General features: G+C 32.1%; 1 pseudogene; it reads left to right on the forward strand.

Annotated features, from left to right (window-relative positions):
- The first annotated feature begins 671 nt into the window (after window positions 1-671).
- On the forward strand, window positions 672-16,875 carry LOC139507348 (ribosomal protein S6 kinase alpha-5-like; annotated as a pseudogene).
- The last annotated feature ends 478 nt before the right edge of the window (window positions 16,876-17,353 follow it).

The raw sequence follows: 17,353 nt of genomic DNA on the forward strand, positions 1-17,353 counted from the left end.
TATCCTCTAAACACAATCAATACCCCATTAACATTTCCTGGCCGCACTAAATATATAATTGCATATTAACTTGATTTCTCAATTCTCCGATGTCGCCTTATAAACATTTTTATTTCCTTTTCAAACATGCGGAATATGCAGTCAGTTGCGAATCTATTGAGGTCCTTGGGTTGGAACTCCTCCATTTTTGAGTGATTTTAATGCTTTTGAATAAGGGACATATATATATAAAATATGGTTGGAACACCCCCTTTATTATCCTGGTTTGAAACCCCCTTTTAAAAATGGCTATATCCGCTGAATCTTCCCCTGGTAGTTCAGATGTGAAAACTTATAAGAGAGGGATAAAAAAAAAATCTAAAAAATCTAAATAAATTTATATGAAGCGAAATGACATGTAGTCGGACAACCTGATTTAGGTGGATTTCAACTAGTCATTTCCTGTTTTATTTTGTCAAGTTGTTTAATAGTGGGAAAGTGAAAGGTTTAATTATATAAAATTCTTATACAAAAATGTGTTCAATATTTTTATAATGTGGCAGTGGCTCGAATATGGATCATTCATTGAACTGTCATTGAACTTCAAACCAAAAGCACGTGGATTACTATTTTTAGCAACAATATTATTTAACCTCCGGTTTTTCGCATTGCATTGTGGGAACAGTATTATGAGAATGGAAACTGTCCAACTCTACAAGTGATATTCAAACGCAAATTGCTGCAAAACAGAAGACATGGCAACGACAGAAAATGTCGAAGCGTCCTCTACGGAGGCTGAGACAGTCACAATCGAGCTGAAGGATGGTTAGTAAGATTGGATTTAGACATTAAACGAGCGACATAATGGTGTTGTCGCAGTTGTGGTTGTCATCTACAAACGAACATCAATATGTACAAAGTATTCGTGGGCGGACGATATGCAGTAATTTCCGTTCTATAAATTGAATGCAATTGTTATTTTTGATATAGTTAAATCTATTCATGTGCGTTTCTGTGATTCGCAACGGAGTGCAAATGCACCGTATATGACCTCCCAAATCTATAAACCTGTCAAAAATCAGATATTTTTAAACAGATTTAAAGTGAAAGCACCTGTCTTATACCTTCACTTATTAAAAGTGGATGAACATATAATTAATAAGATAGTAAATTTGTATTATTAATATCATTAGGTTGTTTTATTAAGAGATTTTCCAATAATTGTAAAAAAATTCTTCCTGAATTAAGAAAGATTTTTCATTAAACTTGTTCTCAGATTTCAGTTATATTAAGGAAAAAAAATCTACATTAAAACTATATATAAAATATAAAAACAAATACAATTGGAGAATTACGACATTTATAGAAAGCTTCTCAATGTATTTTACAGATGACCTGATTGATACAACTGATAACAATGCTGGATAACAGTATTTTTCTAAACAGGATATTATTTTTAATTTTTAATACAGTTTAGATTTAAATTAAATGATTAAAGCGTAGATTTAAGGGTTCTTAAACATATGTTTTATATGTTTTATAGATGTAAACATTCTAGCTTGTCCCTGTTATGTAATATACTTTCTACATAGTATTACACTGAAAATAAATTTGTTTAAATTTATTTATCAATAAAATTTATTAATGTCCTGTTCATTGTATACTGGAATATACTATGAAAATGAAGTATATAAGATTTAGCTTAGTCTGAAAAAACAGGCATCTCAAGCTTTTAAAATATATTTTTAATTCATTGAATGAGCAGTCCCATATAGAATTGAGAAAGGAAATAGGGAATGTGTCAAAGTGACAACAACCCGACCATAGAGCAGACAACAGCCGAAGGCCACCAATGGGTCCATATAGAATCTTCTTGATTGATTCTTAGATCTGAAAGTTTTTGGAGAAATGGGAGATAATCAATGATGCACATCTTCATGTTAATCTAAAAGTTTAAATGTTTTGGAATATTCAGCCTCAGTAATTATCAAATTTTACTGGATCAGGTGACAGAAAAGTAACCTGCAACAGGGTTCTCACTAAGATGGGTCCTAGAGTCGTGAAAGTAAGACTGGGCTCACCATTTTTAAACAGACAAGACCAAGACTTAAGTAAGTTCTGTTTCTAGAACCCATTATTTCACTACAAAAACAAAGTTAACTAACAAAAAAGAATAAAATAAGTGAGTTTTGCTACAAGAACTTGCATTTTGATATTTGATACATATACATGTATATGTATTTTCTGGAAATTTCAATAACAATAATAATTGCACACAATAATTTCTAAATTTTATTTACAGTACATTTTATGTATATTGTTGTCTTTCTGGTATACACAGTCACATTTTGACTTTTTATAGAAGTATCAGATAATGACATTATTGAAAAATGCACATGTATAACTTTAAAATGCACTTGATAAATACACACACGCTTAAAAAATATGAACACAATGGACAAGTTTGAATAAATAGGCTAAAATAGTAGAAACAATTACAAACTAATATGGGGACGAAGTCCCCTATTACAGTAGAAAATTCGATAAAAAAAATAATTAAAAAAATCGGGGAAAATTTCCCGAATTTTTCATTGTACTAATGAACTCAAAATCGTTCAATTTTTTTTTGTCGTGTTTTTGAATTTCCGGATCTGCGCAGAAATCTACAATGTACTTCCTTTTTCCGGTCTCGTTTGTATGAAACTTTGAGTAAAATAAATATTTATCAGTCTAGTATAAAATAGGAAGGGACGCAATACCAATTTCATTTTTGATAATTCCTTGATATGAAAAAACGTTACCTGATGATAGCGTTTCTGTGTTTACATTGCATATGACGTCATAACTAAAATCCCTAACAACAGAACCAAAATCGGAAATGTCACGGTATTTCCGTTTCTTTTTTTTTAACAAATATTTAAAAGTAACAAAGAAATAATTCATACAGACTTCGTCCCCATTTACAGGAAATGCCTGCCTCATATTAAAAATAAGTTAAAAAGTATCATTAAATTATTTTATACTTCCATTTTTATAGAAAAATTTTAAATAATTATAATTGATGTAAATTTTAGTGTCAATGTGTTTAAAGATGCACATAATGCAAATCATGAGTGTTACCAATTTAGTTACTAGGATACAAAAATCAATGAAAGTTCTCTGCATATGTTTTGTATTGTGATATTAACAAGCAGAAGCAAAACAAACCAGTTCTTTCAAATACCAGTCTTTAAGATTTTAATTTTTAAATGGCAGCATTTAAAATATCACTGCTCAGTATGATTTCAAAATGGGAAATTGTTCAGCCACATAGTTGTGTAGAAATGAAGTATCTAGCAGGTAATGTTAAATCAGTTCAAGTTGTTATTAACTTATTACAGCAGAATATAATATATATTATGTAAAGTGGACAAATTGTTCAAGTTTTATCAATCTTCATTAATGTAGATTGGGAAATATGTTGATGTACACACATACATGCATCAGTCTGTCTGTCATTCTTTTGGATTCTGTACAAAGTACTGCTTGACCAAATCTTTGAAAATTTAAACACAATATGATAAACATATTTTACAGGTCATTTTTGTCAGCTTTGGCATTTTATCATTCATGAATCATGATGATGCCCCCTAATTATCAGAACTTTGTCAGTCTTTTTTTAGATTTCAAATGATAATAAGGGTACCACTTGACAATTTTTTTTCAAATTTTAACAAAATAGCATATCAATTTTTTTATCAAATTATTTCATATTGTGTAAATTTCTGGCCGAACAGGTACATTGCAACTCCTCTGTATAGGTTTTGCTCATTGTTGCTGTTGTACGGCCATGATTCTTTAAAAAAAGAAAGGCAAATATGGACAAAAAAGGCTTTGCTCATTGTTGAAGGCAGTACAGTGACCTATAGTTGTTAATGTTTGTGTCATTTTGGTCTCTTGTGGACAGTTGTCTCATTGGCAATCATACCACATCTTCTTTTTTATAAATAATTTTATTTTGAGTCATTAAACATGTTAAAAATATGGCAGGTATGAAATACCTAAAGGCAAGTATTTATTTTTTGTTCCTACTAACTTTCATTGGGTTTCATTTACATGTATAAAAGATCAGCTATACACAGACATCTTAAAAAAACAAACAATTAGACATTTCTATTACAGTAACATTACTTTAGTTGAAGTATTTTTTGCATTTCCAGTAAACATGACAGGCCAGGGGAAAGTTTGCAATGGCAGATTTTGAATTGTTAAAAGTTTTAGGAACAGGAGGTAAGTATATTGAGACACACATTCAGCACACTTAATAATAATATATGCATGTTTTTATTGCATAATTTGCATATATGCAAATGTAATACTTAATTGTGATTGATCTTTTTTTTTTTTATTTCTTTGATAGATCATGTGAATGGAAATTTTGTCCATTTTACTGTTATATATGTATATATATATTTCCCCTTTTAGGATCTTCTAATAGACAATTTAAAAAAGCTGTCAATTTTCAACAAATGAATATCTTATATGAGAAAAATCTTGACTAATTTTCTGCATGTGAACTATTATTCAAATTTTTGTTTAGCTTATGGGAAGGTGTTTTTGGTAAGAAAAATTGGAGGTAAAGATGACAACAAGCTGTATGCAATGAAAGTTTTAAAGAAGGCAGCCATAGTACAGAAAACAAAACAACAGAACATACTCGTACAGAAAGACAAGTTTTAGAGGCTATCAGGGAATCACATTTCTAGTCAAACTCCATTACGCATTCCAAACTGAGGCTAAGCTACACCTTATACTAGGTAAGTAAAATTGAGAATAGAAATGGGGAATTTGTCAAATTGACAACAACCTGACCATAGAGCAGACAACAGCCAAAGGCCACCAATGGCAGATGTACAGTTCACACAAGGTGATTTAGCTTAACATCACAATGGCTGGTGATGAGTGAATTACAGTGGAACAGGGTGAAAACTGATGATTTGATGTGATATGACTGTGATTTTTCTACCCTTGTATATATCTAGATAGATTCAAGACAAAAAAATTCACAATTCCAGCACTCAGTGTGATAACTTATGTCCATATTAAATTTCATCTCGGAACAACATTGCAATGGTTTTTTTTTGCCCTGTTTATCATTGATCATGTTGATATGGTTAATAATTATTACCTTATATATTATGAAAATATTAAGAGTAAGTTTATAAACATGTGATAAATGAAATGGTGATTGTGATTGAGTTTATAAAAAAGGGGAAATATCACTTCATTATTTACTATATTTCAGATTATGTTAGTGGTGGTGAACTGTTTACACATCTCAATTCAAATGAACAGTTTGAGGAGAAAGATGTGAGAGTGTACATAGGAGAAATCACTTTGGCATTGGAAACATTGCACAAGGTAAGTAGATATAGTGGATTGCTGTAAAAAGTGAAATGACAGAATACCAAACTCCTAGGAAATTGAAAACTTAAACATTTACTGACTATATTCAAGATTACCCTTTGAAAGTCAATCTCTCACCTACAACTGATATCTGCTGTATTGACAAGCTTTATTTAAGTTAACTTTTGAACATGTATTTACGTGTACCTTTTCACCAATTTTATGCAATCTTAATTTTATTTCGGAAACCCAACAAAATCTACATAACAAAAAAATCTCTGTATATACCTTATTTTAGTTAACAATTAAATTCTTGTAGAATTATTTATTGTTTATTTGGTAAATTGCATTCTAACTTTGCATAATTTGTGTTTATGTATTACAGCTTGGGATTATCTATAGAGACATCAAGCTTGAGAACATATTACTAGACTCCACAGGTCACATTGTACTCACAGATTTTGGTCTCAGTAAAGAATTTTTACCAACGGATAAGGTAATTTTAGCAGACCCCTTAATGGAATATTGTCCACTTTAGAGCAAAATAGCCACATCCATCACAGATGATTGATAGTTTTATTTTAAGAATTATCTCCCCGTTAAAATATGCATGCATTTTCATATGCTGTTTGATAAGGAACTTCTACTTTTTGTATTTTTGCTAATAATAATGTTTATTTATTCTATTTTGCTATGAATTGCTGCACATGGATTATAACCACAATTTATGTGCATATACTTCAGAGAAAAATCAAAAGCAAAATAGCACAATTGATAAAACACTCACAAGAAAATGAATCTATACTAAATCGAAGGAAATATTGAAACCACAAAAAATACATAAAAAAGCTATATAAACCAAAGCATAATTCAAGTCTTCATTATTTTTTGTTGTTTTCAGTATCACAGAGCATCTCCTTTTGTGGCACCATAGAATACATGGCTCCTGAGGTTGTTGAGGCAGCAGTGGAGGACATGATTTTTGTAAGTTTTCAAATTCCTATTGTTTAATTATACCCCCGCTTTAAAAAAGGGGGGGTATACTGTTTTACCTCTGTCTGTCAGTCCGTCCGTCAGTCAGTCCGTCCCATGAAACTTTCGTCACATTTTTCTCAGGAACTACACATCCACCCTTTCTGTAATTTGGTATCAACATTTATATATGTCAGCCATACCGTGTGATGTGTTTTCAGATTCATCACTTGACAACTTCCTGTTTACCAAACACTTGTCTGATTTTACACATGATAGCCAAGTTGAAAAATTTTCGTCACATTTTCTCTCAGGAACTACAATACAAGGATTTCTGAAATTTGGTTTCAGGATTTATATAAGTCAGCTATACCGTGTGATGCGTTTTCAGATTCATCACTCGACAACTTCCTGTTTTACCGAACACTTGCATATTTTTACACTATTAATATTATCCACTTGCGGCGGGGGTATCATCAGTGAGCAGTAGCTCGCAGTTTCACTTGTTGATGAAGGTTTCAGAATTGATAATAGTATTTCTTGAATGCTTTATACAGCGTTTAATTGCTGTACCCAATTGAGAAATTTTGTATAGGTGTATTTTGGATGCTCTATTCTTGATATATACTCCACACCTTTTTCTCATACAAAGGGTTAGTGCAAGTTCAGATATATAAAATGAATGATACATGTTGATTATTAGGGGGAAAAAATAAGGAAACAGATGGTTCTTTATAAAGTTCAGAGTAAAGACATACAAAATTATACAATAAAAAGTCCTTTCAACTTCCTCAATCTTTCTTTATCTAACTTGGAGGTTATTTATTCCTAGTCTCTCTCTGTACCAAATCAATTACACTTTAGTTTTGTACAATTTACATGCAGATACTTGTAAACAACATTATACACATTTTGTTTACAGGCTGTCGATTGGTGGTCTCTAGGAGTTTTGACCTACGAACTTCTAACTGGTGCCTCACCTTTCACAGTGGAAGGAGAAAGAAATACACAGTCAGAAGTATCTAGGTGAGTTTTGTTTATCTATTACCAAGGAAACCAAAGTGATGAATTCAATAATTAGTATGTTTTACCTTATCAAAACAAAAGTGACTTGGTTGAAGAAGTGGCTATCCATACCTTCATGCTTTTCATGATGTCAAAAGAGAATCTTGTCACCCATTAATGGTGTATTATGTAATTAATCTGATGACTTCATTTGCTTTTGTAGGAGAATTTTAAAAGCAAGTCTCCAATACCAAAGTCGTTTTCTTCGAAGCCAAAGACTTTATACTTAAACTTCTGACTAAAGATCCACATGAGAGACTTGGATCTAGAGGAGCTGCTGAAGTAAGAAGCACAAGTTTTTTAAGGTACAAACTTGTCTTGTAATCGATTATTGAATACAGTGGTGCTAAGGGAAATATTCTACCAATAGCATTGAAAAAAGAATTTTTGAGACAATGAAATATACAGTCCGCCAAAAGTTAAGCACCACCTACTTTTATTGCATCGATTTTTTTTCAAATTTAAAAATCAATTGTTCCTCGAAAAATAGAAAACAATCATATAGGAATTTTGCTAATGTATACCATAAACAAACCACAAATATAATTTTGGTCACTTATGAAGGTTCTATGCATATAGGTTTTTTCGTTCATAGAAATAGTGTAAATTACACAATTAGAAATGGAATTTAAGTTTCACTGTGATTTTATTTTTTTTACAACAATTAATAACCCAATACCATTAAAATTTTCTACACATAATCTTTGGTATGTTTGGCAATTTAATGTCAATATTTGAGTCAATAGCATGTGTAACAACCTCATTTCCGGTACAGTTTCATAACACGACCTATCTTTCTCGGTACAAGCCTTCAAAACTTTAGTTGAGGAAATCTGTTGCATTAAACAACAAATGCCACTTTTAAATCAACAAACTTTTGTAAAGGTGAATCTCTGCGATTGAGATTTCCGACAATGGCATCTCAGACATGTTTGATAGGGTTCATGCATGGAGTCAAGGAAGGCCAAAAATTAGTGTAAATGGCTGGTTGCTCTTTGGACTCGGTTAAAATTCTTGCCCTGCGTGGTATAGCGTTGTCAGTCAGGTACAAGTGTCTTGACAATGTTGACGCAAGTGGGGGATTACTAAAATGACGGACTACAATATGTTAAGGCACCAAATCTCTGTATGTCTGTCCGTTTATGTTACCCTGCAGAATATGCATACCCAGCTTATAACGGTATAAGAAGCAACCCCGTACTGGAACACAACCAGCAATGCATGCAGTCCTTGTGCACATGTTGTTTTTGGTCATAGGCCGTTTTTTTCCCCTGCGAAATTCGTATTATGGCGTCTTCTGGCAGTAAAGGAAACTGACTCCCATCTGACCAATGAGTGTTTTGTCAGGTTCTTATGTTCAAGCATAGATGTTCATTATCCCATTTAAACCTGACGGTAGAGTGCCTGCTTGAAGGTACAGGTCCCTATACACCACGACGTGCTCTTCGTTTGCCTCTATAAAGTCGACGGACCAATGTACGAACACTTACACGACCACCTAGAGAAACAGTGTATTTATAAACGCACATATGACCTTTGATAAAAGGTTGGTTGACTGCTTTATCGGAGTGCAATCTTTTTGGTCGTAATGAATTTTTTTAGTGTATGTTAAAGGTAATTCATAACACCAAACATTAATATTTTTTTTTGCAATAGTTAAAAAAATATTGCCAGTTATATTTCGGTGGTGCTTAACTTTTGGCGGACTGTATATATAATCTCAATAAAGTTTTGGCTTTTTATGCTAGAATTTTTCATTTTATAAGCTCTTCTTTTTATAATCTTTTGAAAGGCCAGTGAGATATTTTTTTTTCTGATTGTGAATGATACTTACTAAACAATCCTCATTCAGAGTAAATATATGTCTATCAATGACAACATAGATTTATGATAGAATTTTTTATTTTGTTAAATATTTGAAATAATTTAGTCTGTAAAAAGTTCATCAAATAGTTTATATAGTGAATAAAATAAGGATTTCAGTTTGAAGGTTTTTTGTGTTTAACTTCTATCCAATATCAAATGTATGAATGTTTGATCTTTCAGACTCTGAATTGGAACGAACTGGCCAGTGGAAATGCACCAGCTCCATTTGTTCCTAAAATACAACATGAATTAGATGTAAGGAACTTTGCCACAGAATTTACCAACATGATACCTGCAGATTCACCAGCTATTGTTCCTAATAATGCTGAAAGAATATTTAAGGTAAGTGGTTAATAGCTTATTTATTTGTGAAAGGCTGGCTATGACAGAGTTCAGACCAATCTTTGATGATGAAGTTATATAATTTGGGCAGAGTTATTACATTGGTGTAGAAAAACGTTTTGAAATTACAGTAAGATTAATAAAAAAATTATAAATTTATGTTTTATATTTCTAGGGTTATTCCTATGTAGCACCATCTATAATATTTAGTGATAACACAATCAGTTCAGATTTGCTGTGTAAAGGGAAGGAAAATCAGCCCAGTGAAGGACATATAGTATATGCCAACCATTTTAAAGTAAGTAATTAGTGGTTTTATTATTTTAAAGTAATTGATAGGTTGTCAGGGAGATATTCTAATTCAGCAACATAAAAATATGGGATTTTCATTTTGCTGTTTATATGAAAAAAGAGGGGAGATAATATTTTGTGTTCGAAAATTGGCAGGAATTTTAAAGAAATAAGAGTGGAAATTTGTATCAGAAAAATCCTGGGATTATCTCAGATAGTGTTTTATTCTCAGAAAGCAAACAAAATTTTCATTAGATTGAATATTTTAGGGTATTAAGAAACATAAAAGTATAAGTGTAAGCTTTATTTTACTGGCTTTAAAAAGCAGTATGTTATAAAAAAAATATAACAAAGAATTCTTCTTTCTTTTCCCTGATTAATAACATATATATATAGATTAATTCTTATTCTTCTTGACTAATGCAATAAATTTTGGATATTTTGTAGAGTTCACCATTTTTCCAGAAGTATGAAATTGATTTGTCTGGTAAACCGTTAGGAGATGGTAGTTTTTCAGTTTGCAGGTAAAATTAACGATGTATTATTTTCAAGTGGGTTATAAAATGAGTTAACAGCATCAATTATGTTTTAACTATCAAAATGTACCGTCCAAGTATTCAACAGGGCTCACACTACTTCAGAATTATAGGGAGAAGTGACTTCTCTTTTGAAACTGATAGGGAGAAGTGGTGAGATTTGAAAGAGAAGTGCTCATTCGCGCGGGTGCGCTACAATGTTTGGATTTTACAATAGTATAAAGGGCCATATGTAAATAATGTTCTTTTTATGTTGTTCAATTCATATGAGTAAAAAATTACAATTAAAGTAACAATTGAAATTAAAAGTTGTTTAAGTTTTACTAAGGTTCTTGTAAGAAACTACCAACTAAATATCGAGCACTAAAAAAAAAAATTTTATTTAAAAAAATGTAAAGAAATTATATCAATTACAATTTAATTAAAAATTATCTTGTGTATGAAATTCAGTGTTTCTCATAAAAAAAAATATAAAAGTTATTAAGCTGGGCCATAATATATTGATATTAGTATAATAGTCTCAGAGTTAAGCAACTTAATCAATAGTTTAAAACATTCATAAAAAATATAGGGAATTATATACACCAATCAATTAGATGTAACCAAAAGTCTCTTAATGCGTGTGGGATGCGTAATTTTCCCCTTTGGGATCAATATTCTTCTGTCAGCTGTTCCATCCGTGCGTCCGTAGTAATTATTGTAAAAGTACGGATTTCGGTCATAGCTGGTCCTGTTCAGATCCGTAGTTTAGAAATCGGTCAATGGCGGACGAATGCAAGAAAATTTACAAAAATAAACGATGTTTGACAAGTTATTTGGAAAGGAACATGACGGTTTTAATGCAATAAATGGATTACACATTTACTGGAGGCAACTTTTATCACGTTTAAATGAAGTAACAAACTTATTTTGCCGCCGAAATTTAGGTTGATGTACGTTTTCGAGTATAAACAAGCATCGGAACTTGCGAAAATGCACGAAGTGATAAAAAGTTTTTTTTTTATCAAATAACCTGAGACACACTGCGAAGACAATGCTTCAACCTCTTTTCTAAAGATAATGAATAGTTTATGTCTGAATTTCTTTAATTATCAGTAAAAAAATTGATGTTTCATCAACTTGGTAAAAATTGAAAATGTCCGATGACGGAAGCGACTGAAAGCGACTTTCGTCAAGAACAGGGCGACTTGTTTTCGCTTTTGGGGGTCGGGGAAAGCGAAGTGACGGTCGGAGGAGGGCGACTTCTTCACCCAAGTCGCCTGGTAGCGTGAGCCCTGATTCAAGAGAGCTTTGGTATTTTCAAAAAATCATCTTTGCAATAAAGAGTGGCAGTCTCTGTTTCATTAAATATTAAGAAAAGCAAATGTGTGATATGATTTTTATGTGCAAACAAAAATATAACCTTAATCAAGAGAGCTTGAGACTAAAATTTTGGAAAAAGTTTAAATGTTATTTGAATCATGACCACAAAGCTAGCTACATGACAGACGGTATCATGAAAATTTGTATAAAAATATATGATGTTGAAAGACCTTTACTTTACTTGGTTGTGTAAACTTTGTATCTATACTTGCAGAAAATGTCTTCAAAAGGACACCAACACACAGTATGCAGTAAAAATAGTAACAAAACGCATTGATTGTACACGAGAGGTCACAATCCTTAAACACTGTCAAGGTCACCCTAATATAGTCACTATAATGGATGTGTTCAGTGATGAGGTAATTTTAAATTGAAACACTATGAATTTACTATATTCATATTACTGACTCTATAGTATATAAATTATCAACAGGTAGTAGGACATTCTGGGAATCAGTCAAGTTAGAGCAACTGAAAGAAGTATTATAAGTCACAATCAGTGCAATTTGGAGAAAAAAATATTGTTTTATATTTCTATACACAACAAAATCATAAGTTCAAGGATAAAGGGTAAGAAGTTAAAGGTCTACCACTATCCCTATTTCATATGACTCACAAAGTGACAAATCATATTAGGGTTTGGGGTTTGTTGTAAAATGCTTTTTTCCTCAAAGACCCTCAGCCATACAATTTTAAAGTAGTTAAAAATTAAAAAAAATATTGTTTGAAAAGATGTTACAAACTCCACTTCCTCTATAGTATAGTTTAAATATAAGGTGCTTTTCAACCCTTCACCTCCATACAATTAGATATGGAAAGGCCCTGAAAAAAGTGAATTAGAAAATGATTTAAATTATAATTCTTTTATATTTTGGACAATCGGTTAATATCTTTCTGACTGACCTTGAACCTATAAAACTTTATTTCAGCTACACACATATATTGTTATGGAGTTGTTAAAAGGAGGAGAATTATTAAACAGATTAAGGAAGAAAAAGAATTTTACAGAACCTGAGGCCAGTGAAATTATGTTTAAACTTGTGCAAGCTGTTAGTTTTATGCATTCAAAAGGAGTTGTACATAGAGACCTTAAACCAGAGGTAAGTTGTACATAGAGACCTTAAACCAGAGGTAAGTTGTACATAGAGACCTTAAACCAGAGGTAAGTTGTACATAGAGACCTTAAACCAGAGGTAAGTTGTACACAGAGACCTTAAACCAGAGGTAAGTTGTACATAGAGACCTTAAACCAGAGGTAAGTTGTACATAGAGACCTTAGACCAGAGGTAAGTACATAGAGACTTTAAACCAGAGGTAAGTTGTACAGAACCTGAGGCCAGTGAAATTATGTTTAAACTTGTGCAAGCTGTTAGTTTTATGCATTCAAAAGGAGTTGTACATATAGACCTTAAACCAGAGGTAATTTGTATTTCTACTTTAATAGGAGAATCTCACTGTCTGCCAACAAATCAATTGTAGGAACGTTTATGATTTTACAGACATTAAAGACAAAAAGAATTCTTCCTTGAAAAACATTCTGTTACAGAATTGTTACTTATAAATTACTGTTCATTGCTTAATTTCCATATCTTTAAATAAACTTTAAAGTTAAAAGTTTAGCAAACCTCTTTTATTATTCTGATCTTAAGAATAATCTTATCATTCAGAACAAACTTAGAAAAATAATTGTTGTTATTTTTCTGCTTGTAGAATTTGATTTTTCAAGATGACACAGATAATGCAGAAATAAAGATAGTAGATTTTGGTTTTGCACGATTTTATAAACCTGAGATGCAGAAATTGGAGACGCCATGTTTCACTCTGCCATATGCAGCACCAGAAGTTTTGAAAACATGGACAACAAAAGATGGTTATACTCAGTCATGTGACTTGTGGAGTCTTGGTGTTATTCTTGTGAGTAGATTAGTCATAGGACTTGTGGAATCTAGGGTTTATTCTTGTGATTAGACTTATGATCAGTCATAGGACTTGTGGAATATAGGGGTTTATTCTTGTGATTAGACTTATGATCAGTCAATAGGACTTGTGGAATCTAGGGTTTATTCTTGTGATTAGACTTATGATCAGTCATGTGACTTGTGGAGTCTAGGTGTTATTCTTGTGAGTAGATTAGTCATAGGACTTGTGGAATCTAGGGTTTATTCTTGTGATTAGACTCATGATCAGTTATGTGACTTGTGGAGTCAGAGAAATTTTTGTGAGTAGCCTTCTGATCAGTCATAGGCTTGTAGAGTCTGGGTGTTACTCTTGTGAGTAGCTTCTGATTAGTCAAGGAATTAGTGTATTTTATTTATTTATGTTAGTTATGTTAGCCATTTTGATAGGCAATATCAAATTTAGTAGCAAGTTTTCTAGTGAGCATGCTTTACCATGTGAAGGGTTTTCAGATTATCAGTGATTCTAGAAATTTGGTATCAAGCTTCATGTTGGAAAGCTGTACTATATGATGCAGTTTCTATTAATCCAGTGCATAACAACTTCCTGTTTACTGAAGAATTAGTTGATATCATAATGGAGCAATATCTCATAGTTCAAACTGTTTATTTTGGTTTTATCAGTTTAATATAAGTTATCATGCAAATTAATATCAGCTCTTAATAAGGGTTCCTTCATAACTTTATTAGTTAAATCTAAGGCCATTTTTCTTCCTTCTTTATTTTTTAGCCATTTATTCAGCAGTTTTGCCCATTATTCTCTATTCTGTAAACCCCATCTAGACCCTCTTACTAATGAAATTTATGTATTTCAGTACACCATGTTATCAGGAACAGTGCCATTTCAAACATACAAAAGTGATGACAGTGCTGAATGCATCATGAAGAGAATTAAGGGTGGACAATTTGATTTCTCTACACCAGAATGGAAAGATGTTTCCGAACAAGCTAAAGATCTCATTCAAGGTCAGATTATAAATTTTTACTTACAAGTTTAAAAAAAAGGCAAGAATTGAAAGATAAGATTCTTGAATTTAAAGACAGCTTCATATGTCAATAGGGTGCATATACTCAAACTGCTACCCATACTTACTAGTATTTCATTAATATTTATAGCCCTGAGAACAATGAAAGACTTTAAAAAAAAGCTGACATCCTCCTTTGATCTGATTAACAAATTATTTAATTGTTGATAGCATTTTCGAAAAAGCTTTTCTACACCATCTGAATTAAAAACAAAGTAGTCTCCTTTCTGAATTGATTCCACTACAGAATGTTAGATAACTAGAAGTCAAAAGAAACATTAAGAAGACAGAATCTGCCTTCCAGTGCTCACTTGCTTTGATTTTATGTTTTCTGGTCTGTGTGTCCGTTTGTCTGTTCTTTCCTCCGTTCACCTGTCTGTCTGTCATGCTTCAGACTAAAGTTTTTGGTCAAGGTAGTTATTGATGAGGTTGAAGTCAAATCAACTTTAAACTTAGTATGACATATTCTGTATGATATGATGTTTCTAATTTAAATGCTAAATTAGATTTTTGACTCCAATTTCACAATCCACTGAACATAGAAAATGAGTGCAAGTGGGGCATCTATGTACTATGGACACATTCTTGTTCATTATGTACTGAATTAACTTTTATCCCTTAAAGGTTTGGTGTACATATACAGAATATTATGGTTTCATTTATATGCTGCAACACACATTTTATTAAGTGTGGTAGGTAAGTGGGTTGTGACCTCAGCCAGGTCAAACTAGACTTTAAAATTGTTATTTACTGCGTCCTATATATGCATGCAGCGGTAAGGAGTAAAAGTAAAGTCTGGCTGGCTTTTAGACGAAATAGTGTGTCTGAGTAGGTTGACATGTCTTCCTGCAGACTTGTGAACTAGCACATTAAAAATCTAGCTAAGCTTTGTTGATCTAGTACAAAGCAGGGTTGTATTAATATTAATACATCAACATATTTTCATCCCGCATATGCATTTAATTTGAAAATCAACCTTAAGCAGCCATCCAGCATCAACTTATTTTATTTTTTAATATATATGTTAAAATTACTTTTAATTTCAGGATTATTAACAGTAGAACCATCAAAAAGATTAACTATGGATGATCTCAAAGACAATGAATGGCTAAATAGGCATAATAGTTCATGTTACTCATGTACCCCTCTGAGGACACCCGGTGTACTAAATCATACAGTTAATAGTCAACTCAGCGTAACTTTAGGTGCCTTTCACAAAGCTACTCGCGAAGGATTCAGACTACAGGATGTGGCAAAAGCCCCATTGGTTTTAAAACGTCGTAAAATGATGAAAAATTCAGTAGAAGATCGTAGTTTTTCTTCAGACAGCACTCATTCCTCAAGTTCAGGCGAATCGTCAAGTCAGCTGAATTCTCAGCCATCACCAAAAGAGAAATTTATCAAATTTATCAAGCATCTCGAGTGCATCAAATACCTCGTCTATTTGTAGTACAGGGTTTGTGCCTCGTACTCATACGCCTGTCAACTTGAATAATGAACAAGTCAATGTTGCAGAAGATGTTACCGTGGCAACAGAAGAAACTGGCAGTGCCTCAGAGTTGTTCCAGAGTAGTCGTGGAGAGAAACGAAAACATTCAAATGATTCTCAAGACGAGAATGAAGAAGATGTAATTGTAATTGATGACAATAGTGAAGAATTCTCCGCTAGCGAGTCAGAGAGTTATATTGTGGATACTGATGAGGAGATTTGAGGAGGATAGCAACGAAGAAGATCAACCCGACGTGAATCATCGGACTAGCCCTATTGTTATAGATGATTAGTATACTTAATAGATTATATATTGTTGAATTATTATAGCTTACAGAATCCAATACAAGTTGGACTGTACTGTACAATATCACCAAATTCATTCTAGACTCATTGCAAGTTTGGCAATTTAGATTATTGTATTCTTTCCAATGTTAATTAATAGTTGTATAAAAGTACTAATACAACTTCTTGTCATATATAAAAAAAAAAAGAAAGAGAAGGAAATATCTAAGTGAATTTGAGTTAACTCACTTTTTGTTCAAGCTTGAATCAAATTTACTTATGATTTTCTGGTGAATTTGGTCTATATTAGTGACAGAATAAGTATTTACTGTACATGTACATTGTACAAAATGTACTATATTAATATAGTATTCTTACTTCGTTTCATAACTGAATTGTTTTGACTTTGATGACTGGGTATCAGCTGAATAACAATTAATCAGTTTTCATGAAAACCTTTACAGCAGCAGGCCTAATTTTTTCAAACAAACAAAATTGTACAGATTCCATTGACCTGTAGGTGAAATACTTACAGACCAATATAGATTTTACAAACCTGGCCTGTCATGTCTGTGGCCAAGCTTGAATTCTATGTTATAGCAAGGTATGTATGTATGTGAGTCTGACAAAGATGTTAGATTCCTATTTTAACTTTGATGACTTTGAATCGGACAAATTACGTTGTTATGTATGTATATGATTCTGTATGTTATATGGTTGTTGTTTGTCTTTCATTCTTGGTGCAACTGTGTATATATATAATCAAACATTCCATGACGTCATTTCTCATAATAAGGCCAA

This window comes from Mytilus edulis, unplaced genomic scaffold (genome assembly GCF_963676685.1).
Source record: "Mytilus edulis unplaced genomic scaffold, xbMytEdul2.2 SCAFFOLD_1462, whole genome shotgun sequence".
Taxonomy (NCBI): domain Eukaryota; kingdom Metazoa; phylum Mollusca; class Bivalvia; order Mytilida; family Mytilidae; genus Mytilus; species Mytilus edulis.